This window comes from Oncorhynchus keta, chromosome 7 (genome assembly GCF_023373465.1).
Source record: "Oncorhynchus keta strain PuntledgeMale-10-30-2019 chromosome 7, Oket_V2, whole genome shotgun sequence".
Lineage (NCBI taxonomy): Eukaryota > Metazoa > Chordata > Actinopteri > Salmoniformes > Salmonidae > Oncorhynchus > Oncorhynchus keta.
In genome coordinates this window covers 22,936,239-22,951,890 of record NC_068427.1, presented here as the reverse complement: position 1 = coordinate 22,951,890, position 15,652 = coordinate 22,936,239, and the positions used below count along the sequence as shown (strand labels likewise).

General features: G+C 43.7%; 1 protein-coding gene across 1 annotated transcript in view; it reads left to right on the top strand.

Moving 5' to 3' along the window:
- The first annotated feature begins 8,228 nt into the window (after positions 1-8,228).
- The window catches only part of LOC118375454 (BCL-6 corepressor-like), a 107,374-nt gene continuing 99,950 nt past the window's right edge, over positions 8,229-15,652 (top strand). The window contains 1 exon segment of the mRNA XM_052522303.1: positions 8,229-9,094. The gene's annotated coding sequence lies outside the window, so the exon portion shown is untranslated.

The window sequence follows — 15,652 nt, the reverse complement described above, 5'->3', positions numbered from 1 at the left end:
CCCTCTTGGTTCAACTGCCTGTCAGTGTCAGAGTTGGTTGGTTGATTGATTGATAATACAATGACGAACAACGTGCAGATCTAGATAATTAGATGTATATAAATCAATCCCCTTCGCCCGCTCGCCTGGCTGGTGCTTCGGAGGGCTGCACAAGCTGGGTGAGGAACTGCATGAAATGTATTTTTTGTCTAATTACACCCCCCCCCCCTCGTCTCTCTCTCACACACGTACTCAAACACTCAAACACACACAGCACAGGCTAGTTTGTTTGCTTGTGGTGTGTGTGAGTAGTGAGTGGGTGGGTGTTTGTGTGTGTGTGTAGCCTATCTCTGTGTTGCATGTGCACAGCACTAACTAATTCCTATACCATGCATATGATTATGGCTGTATTATGTTGTCTTGGGGTAAAACACCCCCCTCCTGTAATTCTCACAGAAACCACTTTGTCACACTTTTTATTTAAACACTTGCTCAACTAAAAATGTAATCTCTCATCTCAATTTAAGTCAATCCAACAAAACAATGTTGAGCTAAATGTATCTAATATTTTATAATTTAGAAAAAGTTATATAATCTAATGAAATTAGATTTATAACCATTTTTTTTATAAACCAGTAGGGAAGCCTAAAGATAAATAATCCAAAAATGCCCCCAGGGCAATACAATACAATGCAAGTCAATGGTACTCTATACAGTGCCTTCAGAAAGTATTCACACCCATGTTGTGGTACAGCGTGAGTTTAAAATCGATTACAATTTAGATGTTGTGTATATATACATACATACATACATACATACATACATACATACATACATACAGTGGGGAGAACAAGTATTTGATACACTGCCGATTTTGCAGGTTTTCCTACTTACAAAGCATGTAGAGGTCTGTAATTTTTATCATAGGTACACTTCAACTGTGGGAGACAGAATCTAAAACAAAAATCCAGAAAATCACATTGTATGATTTTTAAGTAATTAATTAGCATTTTATTGCATGACATTAGTATTTGAGCACTTGCCAACCAGTAATAATTTCGGTTCTCACAGACCTGTTTTTTTTTAAGCTCTCCTATTCTCCACTCATTACCTGTATTAACTGCACCTGTTTGAACTCGTTACCTGTATAAAAGACACCTGTCCACACACTCAATCAAACAGACTCCAAACTCTCCACAATGGCCAAGACCAGAGAGCTGTGTAAGTACACCATGGCTAAAATTGTAGAACTGCACAAGGCTGGGATGGACTACAAGACAATAGGCAAGCAGCTTGGTGAGAAGGCAACAACTGTTGGCGCAATTATTAGAAAATGGGAGAAGTTCAAGATGACGGTCAATCACCCTCGGTCTGGGGCTCCATGCAAGATCTCTCCTCGTGGGGCATCAATGATCATGACGAAGGTGAGGGATCAGCCCAGAACTACATTGCAGAACCTGGTCAATGACCTGAAGAGAGCTGGGACCACAGTCTCAAAGAAAACCATTAGTAACACACTACGCTGTCATGGATTAAAATCCTGCAGCGCACGCAAGGGCCCCTGCTCAAGCCAGCGCATGTCCAGGCCCGTCTGACGTTTGCCAATGACCATCTGGATGATCCAGAGGAGGAATGGGAGAAGGTCATGTGGTCTGATGAGACAAAAATAGAGTGTTTTGGTCTAAACTCCACTCGCCATGTTTGGAGGAAGAAGAAGGAGTACAACCCCAAGAATTCCATCCCAACTGTGAAGCATGGAGGTGGAAACATCATTCTTTGGGGATGCTTTTCTGTAAAGGGGACAGGACGACTGCACCGTATTGAGGGGAGGATGGATGAGACATGTATCGCGAGATCTTGGCCAACAACCTCCTTCCCTCAGTAAGAGCATTGAAGATGGGTCATGGCTGGGTCTTCCAGCATGACAACGACCCGAAACACACAGCCGGGGCAACTAAGGAGTGGCTCCGTAAGAAGCATCTCAAGGTCCTGGAGTGGCCTAACCAGTTTCCAGACCTGAACCCAATAGAAAATCTTTGGAGGGAGCTGAAAGTCCGTATTGCCCAACGACAGCCACGAAACCTGAAGGATCTGGAGAAGGTCTGTATGGAGGAGTGGGCCAAAATCCCTGCTGCAGTGTGTGCAAACCTGGTCAAGAACTACAGGAAACATATGATCTCTGTAATTGCAAACAAAGGTTTCTGTACCAAATATTAAGTTATGCTTTTCTGATGTATCAAATACTTATGTCGTGCAATAAAATGCAAATGAATTACTTAAAAATCATACAATGTGATTTTCTGGATTTTTGTTTTAGATTCCGTCTCTCACAGTTGAAGTGTACCTATGATAAAAAATGACAGAACCTCTACATGCTTTGTAAGAAGGAAAACCTGCAAAATCGGCAGTGTATCAAATACTTGTTCTCCCCACTGGATTGTGTTTCAAAACACCCAGTCACTACAAAGATACAGGACTCCTTCCTAACTCAGTTGATGGAGAGGAAGGAAACCTCAGGGATTTCACCATGAGACCAATGGGGATTTTAAACCATTTACAGAGTTTTATGGCTGTGATAGGAGGAAACAGAGGATCTATCAACATAATTGTAGTTACACCACAATACTAACCTAAATGACAGAGTAATAAGAAGGAAGCCTGTACAGAAGAAAAATATTCCAAAACATGCATCCTGTTTGCAATAAGGGACTAAAATAAAACTGCAAAAAATGTGGCAAAGAAATAACTTCATATCCTGAATACAAAGTGTTATGTTTGGGGCAAATCAAACACAACACATCACTGGGTACCATTCTTCATATTTTCAAACGTGGTGGTGGCGGAATCATGTTATGGGTATACTTGTCATCGGCAAAGACTAGGTAGTTTTTAGGATAAAAAGAAACAGAATAGAGCTAAGCACAGGCAAAATCCTAGAGGAAAACCTGTTTCAGTCTGCTTTCCAACAGACACATGGAGACAAATTCACCTTTCAGCAGGACAATAACCTAAAACACAAGGCCAAATATACACTGGAGTTGCTTACTAAGATGCCATTGAATGTTCAGTAGTGGCCTAGTTACAGTTTTGACTTAAATTGGATTGAAAATCTATGGCAAGACTTGAAAATGGCTGTCTAGCAATGATCAACAACCAACTTGACAGAGCTTGAAGAATACTAAAAAGAAAAATGGGCAAATATTGTACAATCCAGGTTTGCAAAGCTCTTAGAGACTTACCCAGAAAGAATTCAAGCTGTAATCGCTGCCACCGGGGATTTTAACATATTGATTCAGGGGGTTGAATACTTATCTAAACAAATTATATTAGTGTTTTATTTTCCATTAATAAAAAAAAAAGCATTTTTCTTCCACTTCCACTATTTTGTGTAGATCGTTGACAAAATAAATGACAAATAAATACATTTTAATCCCACAAAATGTTGAAAAAGTCAAGGGTGCTGAATACTTTCTGACGGTACTGTATCAGCATTTTCCAAATCATGTCCAAATAATCTATAAGTAATTTAATGTATTTACATCATCCATTTTTTGATACTTTAGGAAGATTTGGACAGGAAGTGCACAAATGAAAATAGGTACCTTAATAAATCAAAACCTTTTAATAGTGAGGTGTGCAATGCCATTTGGTTTCGATATTTGACTTATTTAATTAAAATAAGATACCTAGACTGTAGCTTATAAGAGTAAATTACTGTAAAATGTCTAAATGAAACGCATAACATTTATTTTAACACAGTTTCGGGAGGTATTTTTGTTTGGGGGGGGATAGTGGCGCAAAACGCACCCTTTCTAAAGTTTCTGTTTTTATCAAAGAACATAAAATAATAATTCAACCCTTCAACATGTGTTTTCGTAAGGATAGCAAGTATGCACGTATCTACTGAACGTTGCGTTTTCACCCAACATGCCCTAACGTGCCTCGTCTGGTCTTGTCTTGTGCTCTACAGGCTCTATATGAGAGCCATTTAATTCCCAAATGCCGTAAAACGAGCCCCCACCCACACACACACAGTCTACGTTTCCCTCGTCTGCCGACCGCCGTCACCGCCCCAGATACCAGCTGCCGCCTCTCGAGCCGCGGACATTTATCTGCTGCGGTGGAGCCTGAACGGAAAAGAGAGCGAGGGAATGAGAGAGGGGGGAGGAAGGGACGAGGATAAGTGGAAATGAACCAGCGAGAGGGAAGATGGAAGGGCGGAGATGAGAGCTCCGTTATGGAATCGTACTCCGTTTTTCCGTATCGAGCGCCTCTCTCTCTCTCAATTCAGTTAAATTCAAATGGGCTTTATTCGAATCGGAAACACGTGTTTACATTGCCAGAGCAAGTGAAATAAACAAAAGTGAGATGACTCAAAGCAACATCAACAAAAAAATATCGCACTATCATGCCTTCTCTCCTGCCATGGCTAATCGCAGTAGCACGGGAAGGGAGTGAAGCGCCGGAGGCCTCTCGGAGCTCGGTAGCGCCAATGTGTTTATGAGCGTGTTTGTGTGTGTGTTTATTTGAAAGAGAGAGAGAGGTGGAAACTGAGCTGCACTTCCTAACCTCCTGCCAAATGTATGACCATATTTCCCTCAGATAACCCAGACCCACAAATAATTAGAAAACAAATCCAATTTTGATTAACTCTCATATCTATTGGGTGAAATACCACAGTGTGCCATCACAGCAGCAATATTTGTGACCTGTTGCCACAAGAAAAGGGCAACCAGTGAAAAACAAACACCTTTCTAAATACAACCTATAGTTATGTTTATGTTCTCGTTTGTACATCATTACAACACTGTATATAGACATATGACATTTGAAATGTCTTTATTCTTTTGGAAGTTTTGTGAGTGTAATGTTTCCTGTTAATTTTTTATTGTTTATTTTACTTTGTTTATGATCTATTTCACTTGATTTGGAGTGAGCTCAGCCTGACAGCTCAGCCTGACAGCTCAGCCAGAGTGGGAAGAGAGGGGATGGGGGGGGTGACGAGGTTACGAGCGGAACTCGACAGAGCTCTCCCGGAGGGAGAGCTATCAAAGGCTAGTGGTCTGCTCAGAATGCTTGGAAGCCAGGCTAATCTTTTTTGTCTTTTGACATTTTTAGGGAACCCTGCTGATTGTAGGTTATTTGATTACAGACCATTTTAATTTCAGCCCAATAAAGCTCGTTTTCTACATATTTTATATGCCCACACCTGGTGTTGCAGGTCTACATCAGTCCCTGACTTGAAGGGAACAATGAAAAAATGCAGTGGAACTGGCTTCAAGTTCCAGAGTTGAGTTTTATAGGGGTCTATATTCTCGGCACTTAACGATTTTCTCGCTTCGCGTTTCTCTTTGTATCACTGATCAGCCTTGGCACGGGGCCATGCTTGCCCGACTGCGCTGGTCTGTAATTATCCCTGGTGAGGCTGCGCTAAAGCAGCGTGGCGCGCCTGTGGGGAACCGGTTAGCCCGGCACGGCGGGGGGGCTGTTGCGTACGTGCGCGTGTGTGGATTGTGATAAGGAATCCGTAACGATCTCAAGGTGGATTCCCGATTATTAGTGAGGGCGCAGTATGAGTGTAAGAGAGGTGTCCGTGTGTTAGAAAGTATGTGTGTGTGCGTGCTAAAGAAAAATAGTAGGGTTGGTCTGAGTAAGTGTATATTATAAAAGTGTGTGTGTCTGTCCATATGTGGATTGCGGTAAACGATCCATAACGATCTGCAGGTGGATTGTGCTGATTAGGACCGGCTGCTGCTAGCTGAGCTGCGTGCAAAGAGCTTCCTGAAACCTGAGCCTGAGGTGTGCGTGTGGCATTTGTGTGTTAGTGAGATATTGTGCGTGACACTGTGCTAGTTTGCATGTTGGCCGCCCTAACCGAATGTGTTTGTGTGTGTATGTGTGTGTGTGTGTGTGTGTGTGTGTGTGGGGGGGTTCAGTACAAAATGTATGTGTCTTTGTGTGTGTGTGTGTGCCAGCAGTGTGTTTGCCTGTGTATCTACTATGTGCGATTGCCAGTAATGTGTGTGCTTCTCTAACTGTTTCCATGGGGCTTTGTGTGTGTGTATGTCAGCGTTGCTCCAGTGTCTGATTGCAACAGCAGATGGCTGGATCACTGTGACCTCCCAGAGTGCTGCGCCTACACTGGGGTGTGTGTATGCATTCACTGTTTTGGTTTACTGACACACACACGCATGCACAAACACAAACTCAGAGCTCTGACTGTTTCACATAAATATACAGGGGCAACTACAACTACCTTACACACAATCAAACTTACATGAGCACAAAGTCACACATCCACATGGATGCACACACAGGCGCAGAGCTCTGACTGTTTCACCACAAAGATTCATTCAATGGCTTTCAGCCTTGAAAGGTTTGCTTGTTTTTCTCAGAGCTCAGTTGACGTGTGTGCTCTTACATTTGAAAGAGAGGGAGAGAGATAGATGGTGTCAGTGCTCTGATTGGAGCTCTGATGTAGGACTGGCCCGTGACTCTGCGTATGGTGGATGTGTGTGCATGCTCCAGAGGGCCAATGCAGAGCTGAAAGGGGACGTGTGCATTCATGCATCCGAGCTTTGACCTTCTAGACCAGGCCAGTGACAACACTACCAGCCTTTGTCAGATGGACACTCCATCAGGTGGCCTTTTCCTGGTTGCACTTAAGTAGATCGATAACTATCACTAAAAGTCTGAAATATTCCATTTGTTATATGTTTATGACAATATTAGGACATTTTCCCCTACTATAAAAGGTTGTTTTTCCTTGCCATGTCACAAGGCTCAGAGGGTTTGGTTGAATGCAAAATGACACATTTCAGTTCTCTGAAAGAAAATAGACAAAGTATTCTTCACGACCTGAGTTTAGTGTGAAGCGCTTTCATATTTTTTAAAATAGAAACAAAACCTGTTTTTGATCTGTGTATCTTTATCACTCCCTTCCCTGATTTACCTTCCATACCCTCACTACTACAGCAACCCTTCCCCAGCCCAGGCTTTTCAGGATTCGCCACCCACTCTCATGCTAATAGCGCGCGCGCGCGTGTGTGCAAATCCCTTGGGGCCGACGGCTCTCTGATTTCAGAGCAGAATAATGCAGCACTCAGCCCCTCTTTCATCTCCTCTTGTTCTGCATTCTCTCTTTCTTCCTCTCTTTTCTCTTTCTCTGTCTGTCTTATCTGGTTCCCTCTCTCCTGTCCCTGCCTCTGCTTCTCTCTCTGACTTCAGTGGGCTAGTTTTAGGAAAATTCTCACCTGACAGTTTGCCTTCAAGGACTAATTTGTATGTTTTTTCAATGCGTGTGTTTGAGAGAGTGTGTGTGTCAGGCACTGATTTTTCAGCTCCTACTCTCAGCAGCTGCATAAAATGCACCCAGACCTTCCCCTGCCAACTCCTCCCTGGCCTCTTCTCCCCTCCCACCTCCCTCTCTCTCTCTCTCTCGCTCTCCCTCACACACCCACACACTCCAAGAACACACACACCACACCTCCGGCTAGGCTGGATATCCCTAGCCTCCTCTTACACACAGACCTAACAGATTCATCTCAGCCTTGAGCAACCAACAGAACGTCTGCCTTCCCAGTTCCTCTTTCTGGGTCTGTCTCTCTCTCTCCCTCCCCTCCTTTCTCTCTTTCTGGGTCACTCTCTCATCCTCTCTTCCTCATCACACTTCTCACTCACTGCCTGGCATGACTTTGCAACATCCAATATTGAACCCAAATATGTACAGAGAAAAATAGATATGCTGTAAAACCAGTGTCCTTGGCCATCCCCTGGCAATATGTTTGGATGGTGTGACATATTTTAATTGTGAGACAATGTTTGGGTAATTGTGTAAAGCCCAAATGTCTGTACATTGGGCTGGTACTCGGGAAGTCTGCCCATCTAGTTCACTGTGTGTCACAGCACAGTGTTTACTGTCTTGATACCCAAGGTGTCAGACACACACACACACACACACACACACACACACACACACACACACACACACACACACCACACACACACTATCAACATAGGCCCCTGAGGGTCTGACTCAGCAGCTGAGGTGTGGAGGCTTTACATTGGATGCTTTTCTTCAAGTTCTAGAATAAACGGCCCTTCATTGAACTTGGACGAGCAGGTTCTCTCCCTCCCTTATTTTTTCCACTTCCCTCTCTCTGTCATAATCCTACTTTACCTCTTCACTTTCCTTATCCCACACTCTCTCGCTCTCTCTGCCTGAGCCTCCCGTTAAGCTACGGCGTCATCCCCCAGTCAATTTCTACCCTTCATTTATTTTTTCCCCCTTTTACCGTTCACTGCCACCCTCCCCCTCTTCTCGCTAGTGTTTTGTTTTACACGCCCGCCCCAGCGCGCGGTGTATGTGCAGGAGGTTTATGGTAATTGCGGTCTCCCGACTGGCCTTCTGGGTAGAGTCTGCGCGATTGAGAGAGCCGCTCGCGGTACAGCAATCCACTCCGCTCCGCTTGCCCTGTTCGGCGTCTTCAGCAACTCCGCACGAAAGGAGCTACCAGGAACTTTCAGATAAAAACTACGGAAAGATATACATTCCCGACCCTTTTCCCAATGTCGACGGAGATAAATAGTATATTTTCGGAATAGACTGGGATTGACGAGATTGGAAGTAAGAGCTTTGAAACGGCATGCTCTGATAAAACCCAACATGGCGCTGCGAGATACGACCGAGCTGAATGCATTTCTGGAGTCCGCGGACCTTACCACCTGTATCCTTGCGGACTGCTAAACTGTACGTTACCAGCCACTGGGACGTTCTAGAAAGGATGATTGGAAACCTTATTTCTAGGGATTTGTCACACTAAGTCGATTTTGACGGTTTTTCTCTCGTCTGTAAACATATTGACATTTCACTGTGAAAAAGTATTGTGCGAGTGTAAAGGAAACACTATAACACATGGTTTAATTGACTGACAAGTAAATAACCCGTTAGACACACTTCTGAATATTTATATCCAACGGTTTGAATATTCACTGGCCCGAGATGTCTATGGTTTTATAACGGAGTCATATGCTCAACGCACGAATATTTGCTCAGAGCCGTGAACAACTTGTAAAAACGGGAAAAGGAAAGTTGGAAATAGAGGATATTGACCAGGTAAGACACATATTTGAGTAATATAGACGTTTGGTTTTGGTGGGTCTTGTATTCGTTCTGCCACTGTTGAATGGTTATAAACTGTGATCTCCCCCCTCCTATGAGAGGATAGCCTATTGTGGGTATCCTATCAACACCACAACGACATAAATTGATTTTCTCCAACCTGACTGTCAACCCAGAAGTGTAAGCTTACGAAGCCTGGAAGATAATTGTGTAAAGTTCTACTATACAGGTTCTGAGGGATTTTTTATCTCGGTGTCTGTGCGTGCGTGAGAAAGAGAGTGAGAAGGGGGAGAAAGAGGAACGGCAACTTCTAAGAATAGCGCAAAGGGTGGTCTTTGTGTGTTTCGGCGGGGCAGTGGCATGTGGTTGATAAATAACATGGGTTTAGTTAGTCATTCGGCCCTGTGCTTGGCGACCGGGACCGTCCTGTCTACCCGGAGAGCGATGAGTCGGTAAGTCATACAGGACGACGCTTCCCCGTCAACGAACGGTTCCGAGAACGGTTGGATGGAAAGTGACTGATAAGACTGAAGTAGGCTAGGCTACTAAATAAACCTTATTTTCTTTAGCAGATCGATCTAAGTGTTCTCACTGTGTGCGTGTGCGCGCCCTAAACAAGGTTACGGAATCCAGCCTCGCCCTGCCAAGAGGAGGGGATTGTTCCGTTTACACACGGTTCAACACAGTTTAACACACTCCATCTCTCTCTGTCATTTGAACCCGATCTGGGATACAGGCTACAGGGCTTTTTGCCTGCCTGGCAGTTTCAGTCTTAAATCACCACCGTGCACCATTCCTTAACTTTTTGGGATATAGTTTTCTTCCATATAGGTATATTGTCACTCATGCACATGTTCTAGCTCCGCACGCAGCCACTGCCGTATGCCAGGGTTTCTCGCAATGACTGCATGTTTTTTTCGCCGAGCATGAGGCGTGTCTGACCTCCGGCTAGTGATAGAACACTAATTGGGGTGCGATCGATGTCTCCATTGGTTGCAGCTCAATGGTATTAGTTAGGGTTCTAGAATTACGGTTCTAGAATATTGGAGTCGACCAATCGTCTCTCTGGTATACAAACGCCGCTTCAAATACACCAGCATATACACAAACACCCACACCATGTTTAGCCTTGTACTTAAATATACAGATAGGCTACTTCGCTTGCCTGAGCTTATGTCATAGGTCTACTACGCACGGCTGGGAAGGAGATTACACGGGGCATGGCCTACTCTTTCCCCAACCGCCTTGCGCTGGTATAGGGGGAAACCGTGATTTATGACATAGTGTTTGCCCCCTAGTCATTGTGGCAGATAAGTGATCACTTCAGATAGGCAGAGGACCAAAGTCAAAGCGAGAGCTTGCGTTGCGATTGTCCCATGACATGACTCAGCAATGATAGTAAGTACTCTGAAAGTGGGGAAATCATGTGGTTTATTTGGATAGAGAAGGTTTTGGTCTGTGCAAACGGACTCATTGTAGAAGGAAGAGAAGGGTGTGCTTTCCCAATGTAAATAACATTTGAGATGGCTATAGAGAGATTATTTTACCCCTATACAATATAAATCAAATGAAGCAGCCAACGTGTAGCCGTGCAGCCAAAGCAGCCAACTGGTTGAATCAACGTAGTTTCCATGTCATTTCAACCAAAACATTAAATGTAGGATTTCTTTCCAGCTAAATCTAACGGGTGACTTGTTTGGTTTATTTCACGTTAAATTACCGTTAGTTGATGACTCAACCAAATGTAAATCAGAACTGGTCATTGAACTGACGTCTGTGCCCAGTGGAAGGTATTCTGTTTCCGATATCCAAATTTCCATATAGACTATATCTTGACAAGTTGCATCTTGGTTTTTTGGTTTTGTTTGCCTTCCTCCAAGCCTTCAGTGGCCTTGCGCACAGCACAGAGCGTACACACACACACACACACACACACACACACACACACACACACACACACACACACATACACATACACACACACACACACACACACACACACACACACACACACACACACACACACACACACACACACATACACACACAGCATAGGGGAACAGTGGGAGGTATCCATATTTAGCCAAGAACTTATCGATTTGTTGGACAATGCCACTGTAGGTCTATGCTAGATGGCTATGCGTAATGATGCGCACTTCACTTCGCATCTTTATTGTGATTGTTCGTGAGTGACCCGTTTCATAACGTTTTTTATTTATTCAAGTTGTACGCATTATGTGGTTGTTGTATCCTTTTTTGTGCAATTATTGAAAGACTGGATAAGAGTGTCTGAATGGCCCAGAGTAAACGACCCGCTTCTTTCTAAAGCTGTGTATAGTGCATAGGCTAACGTTTAATCAGCAGACCTATAATTGGACTTTCAATCTCACCGAGTTGATTCCACCTCGGGCTACTATACTTCATAAAGCCTAAAACAGCTCATTCTGGTTGCAGTTTATTTTATAGCATCCCATTGGACTGTTTAGCGCCTCATTGCCTACTATGCTCGTGGGATGAGGTCAGCCGTGCTGATTCATTCTCCAGGTGTCTGTTCGCGCCCAGAGGTCAAAATTACGCACGAGAGAGAGAGCAAGAGGGACGTGGTATGGGTGGGGGTGGGGGGACTAGACATGAAAGGAAGAAGAAAACGAGAGGCCCCATAATTCCCCCCTGACGATGCAGTAGATTAGCCTGCTATAGCGTAGGTTGCACGTTATTTCATTGAATGGCTCGCCATCACGTGAAGCAAGGTCATTGTTTCCTCTCGTTGTGCTCGAGTTACGATCTCTCCATACACTATACCACCATGTCTATATGGGCAGGTCGGGGACTTTATAAATGGAGCAGGAAGAAGATTCCATAGACACTGATCTTAAGTCAATTTTGTGTTTATCCCCTTAAATGATTGGATCGGGAGGGTAAAGCCTACCCTGATCCTCGATCTGTGCCTATCTACCCGGAGCCTGGCAGGCTATTGTCCTGCCGTTTGATGGATCTGGTATTTGTGACAGCGTCTCTAGGCTCCCCGTGGGGCGGCATGGAGATGATAATCTGCGTCGCGCAGGAACAATCTCACCGCCTCCATTCTAAACCCATTAAACGCTGTTGGACCGTTTTGTAATCGGCTGAAATCAATGGATCTACGAGGGGGAATCCATGCGCTAATATGTCAATATAATTCTCGGTGGCCATGTGGGCGACCATGTCTGTGTCACCTGACTTTGGTTCGATATGGTGAAATGGACAGTAATCTTTCTGTATGGGAAGTGAGAAACAATGACATTAAAAATTAAAATCATTAAAAATGAACCGTTATGTTTTTATGATACACAGTATATCCCGTTTTCTTTGGAGCTTGTGTTGGTATATCTCCTGTAATTATGTTGTTGTCTAGCGATTGATTGTAGCCACGAATATAGGCAATGTTTTCTGCTTACAGCGATGCTGAGACAAAGCTTCAGCCCTCCCATTTTAAGCTAATGTCACTTGTTGTTGTTTGTGTTCTTCCACTGAATACAACAACAGTCCCAACACCACCGCTGCGCTCTTGGCTGCTCATGCGAGGTGCCTGTGAACAAAAGTGAAGGCATGGCAGAGAGATGGGTGAGATCGAGTTTCGGTGTGCTGTACGCCTCCCGGAGGAGATGTCATGGTTTGATTGAAGCTGAGCCTCCGTCCAGGCCTCATGGGACCTCGCGCTGAAGCGGGAGAGGCCTTTTTTCTCTCTGTTTCACAGAGCTTTTAGTTCCGCGGAGGCCCGGAGCACACGGATCACTTCCCCGCAGAGAGACGTGTCACTACCCCCGTATAGCACCCACAGCATGAGGGCCTAAGAAGATAAATAGAGTGATGTGAGATACTATTCTTCTTTCATTGAATGGGGAACAAATTAATACAGAATTAAGTGTGTCAACCATCCCGGTCCATCCTTGGTCTGAACTAGAGTGTGATATTTGAATTCGAATAATGTTGCTTTTGTGCAAGGTGGATTATTTATTTGGCCTATGTTCATGACCTCACCGAATTATCATTTTGGGAGAGGATGTTGACGATGAGACTTGGCCAGCCAGTCGTCCTCCTTTTCGTCTAAGTAGGCCCCATCTTGATCAAGCGGGCCCGTTTTTTTTTTTAGATGTTATCGCCTACTGCTGACGAAATCCAACAGACACTGCGCAGAGCGCGGCAGTTCGAGGGGCGTGTGTATGTTGCGTTATTTGTATTACACCGCTCAAGATAACATTCATTTTCCACCGAGCCATAAAATTCTAAATTACGCACTGTTTGGATCTACATGCAAGACGTGGGCTAGGGCAGTGGTTCCCAACCTTTTTCGCTTACTGTACCACCAACTAGATGTAGTACCGTCTTGTGTGCGTTTTATATAGAAATCTGGCATTAAACATTTAATTTGAAGCATAGCAGCAGCATTGATGATTTGAACGTAATTTAATCACACAGTAGGCCTATCTGATTCACAGCCAGTTCCAGCCAAGAATTTAAAGCAAAAATACATTTGATTCAGGGGATATTGTATTCCCAAATATCTCCATATTGATTGAGCCATGGCCACTGGGCACACACTGGTTGAATCAACGTTGTTTCCACGCCATTTCAATGAAATGACATTGAATCAACGTGGAATAGATGTTGATGTGAAGTATATGCCCAGTGGGGACTTTCTCAAACCTCAAAAATGTGTAATAGGATGTTTCAAAGAAAAGAATAAGGCTAGGGACTTTAAATGTTCCGGCTGCTGCACATACACTATGGAGGCTTCCGTCTAGAGCACCCGGTTCAATTGTGTTTAAGAGCATTTAACTCTCTAAATTGTTAAATGAGTGAGGAATACCCCATTGACAGTTTATTAGGTACACCAGCCCTTTCACAAAAGGTTCGGTCCTACAGACTGTAAGTCATGTGGCCGTGGTTTACTGTATAAAGCAGGCAGACTGGCATAGAGGAATTCAGTTAGTTTTCGATGGAATGTTAGAATGGGCAAAACCAGTGACCTAAGTTACTTTGAGCGTGGTATGATCATCGGTGCCAGGCGCGCCGGTTCCAGTATCTTAGAAATGAATTTACAGAACAAGTGGTTCGTTACCTATTCCCGCGATGGATTCCTCCGGAAATCAACATCTGACATTCCAAAATATACATAAGCCTTCTTCTACAAGTTCTCATCTAACCAACCATGTAGGCCTGTAAATTATTCCACGTTTCCGGTGGCCTTGGAATAGCTTTAGTTTAAACAGCGCTACACCCCAAAGGTTTGCCCCTTGTTCTAATGATTTCAGCGTGTGATTAACAGAAAAAGTGTGGTGTTACAACTTACCACATTGGCGACCCACTTGAATTCAAATGCAACATATCAGAATGTAGTTAACTGTCTTCTACAAATTGACCTCTATCCAGTGATGTACATATTATTCCCAGATTCCCTGTGGCTTTTGAGCTGTGCTCGTTTGAACAGGAACCACATCTCCCCCTCTTGCACAATTGATTTCAACGTGATATGGATAGGAGTTATTGACACAAGTGATGCATTTCTGTTTTGGGACCCACAAATCACAATGCAACGTTCCAAAATGTAGTTGTGTTCTACAGGTTCTCGAACCAGTGATGTAAAACAAAACAACATCTCCAGTTTGCATGTTTTATGTTGTTGTGTTAGTTTCAACAGTGAATACAACTTGATTTCCCCCATAATCAGTGATTTATTGGCACTTTATTGGGTTTTTGGTTCGTGTGCAGTTTATAAGGTGGTTCGTTTAAAAAATAAATAAAAAGATGATTACTATTGTTGCGTTTGATAACTATGATAAATATGTAGAGTATGTGAAGATAGTACATTTTATGTTTTCAATATCGCAAACTGTTTTTTCATATCGGTTATAGATTTGGACAGTGTTTTCACATTGGGCTATTTATCAAAATATCTTGTCAACAGGAAGCATCTACAGCATCATTTTCAACTTAAGTTTTAGGAATATAAATGGAACTTTCAACATTAATTTCCAATAGTATTGTCAGATTAACAGTGCTCAGTTAATCAAAAAACATGTTGCGATCGATTTATTTTGATGATATAAGCCTAAAGCGACTAACATGCGCATCCCTGTTACTACAATCCTGGCCCCCCTGGGGACATAAAAGGTCCAGTTAGTACTAATTTGGCCCGGGATGAATGGCATGGTTCAGCGGCCGTCACCGGTTCTCTAGTGACAGCACGGGTCACACAATGTCGGCGTTGTTGGCGGTCATGCTCCCGGACTGTCCTCCCGCACTGACTTGCATTCGCCTGAGTGGCGGGAGGGCGAGAGGCCCTGTGTACAGCCCGCGCGCAAATAATGGACAGCTGTTTTAAACAGCCATTCTCTCTCGCTCTCATTCTCTCTCTCTCTCTCTCTCTCTCTCTCAATTCTTTTTCTCTCTCTCTGGGAAACATGTGTTAACATTCTCATACTCTCTCTCTCAATCTCAATTCAATTCAATTCAAGGGCTTTATTGGCATGGGAAACATGTGTTAACATTGCCAAAGCAAGTGAGGTAGAC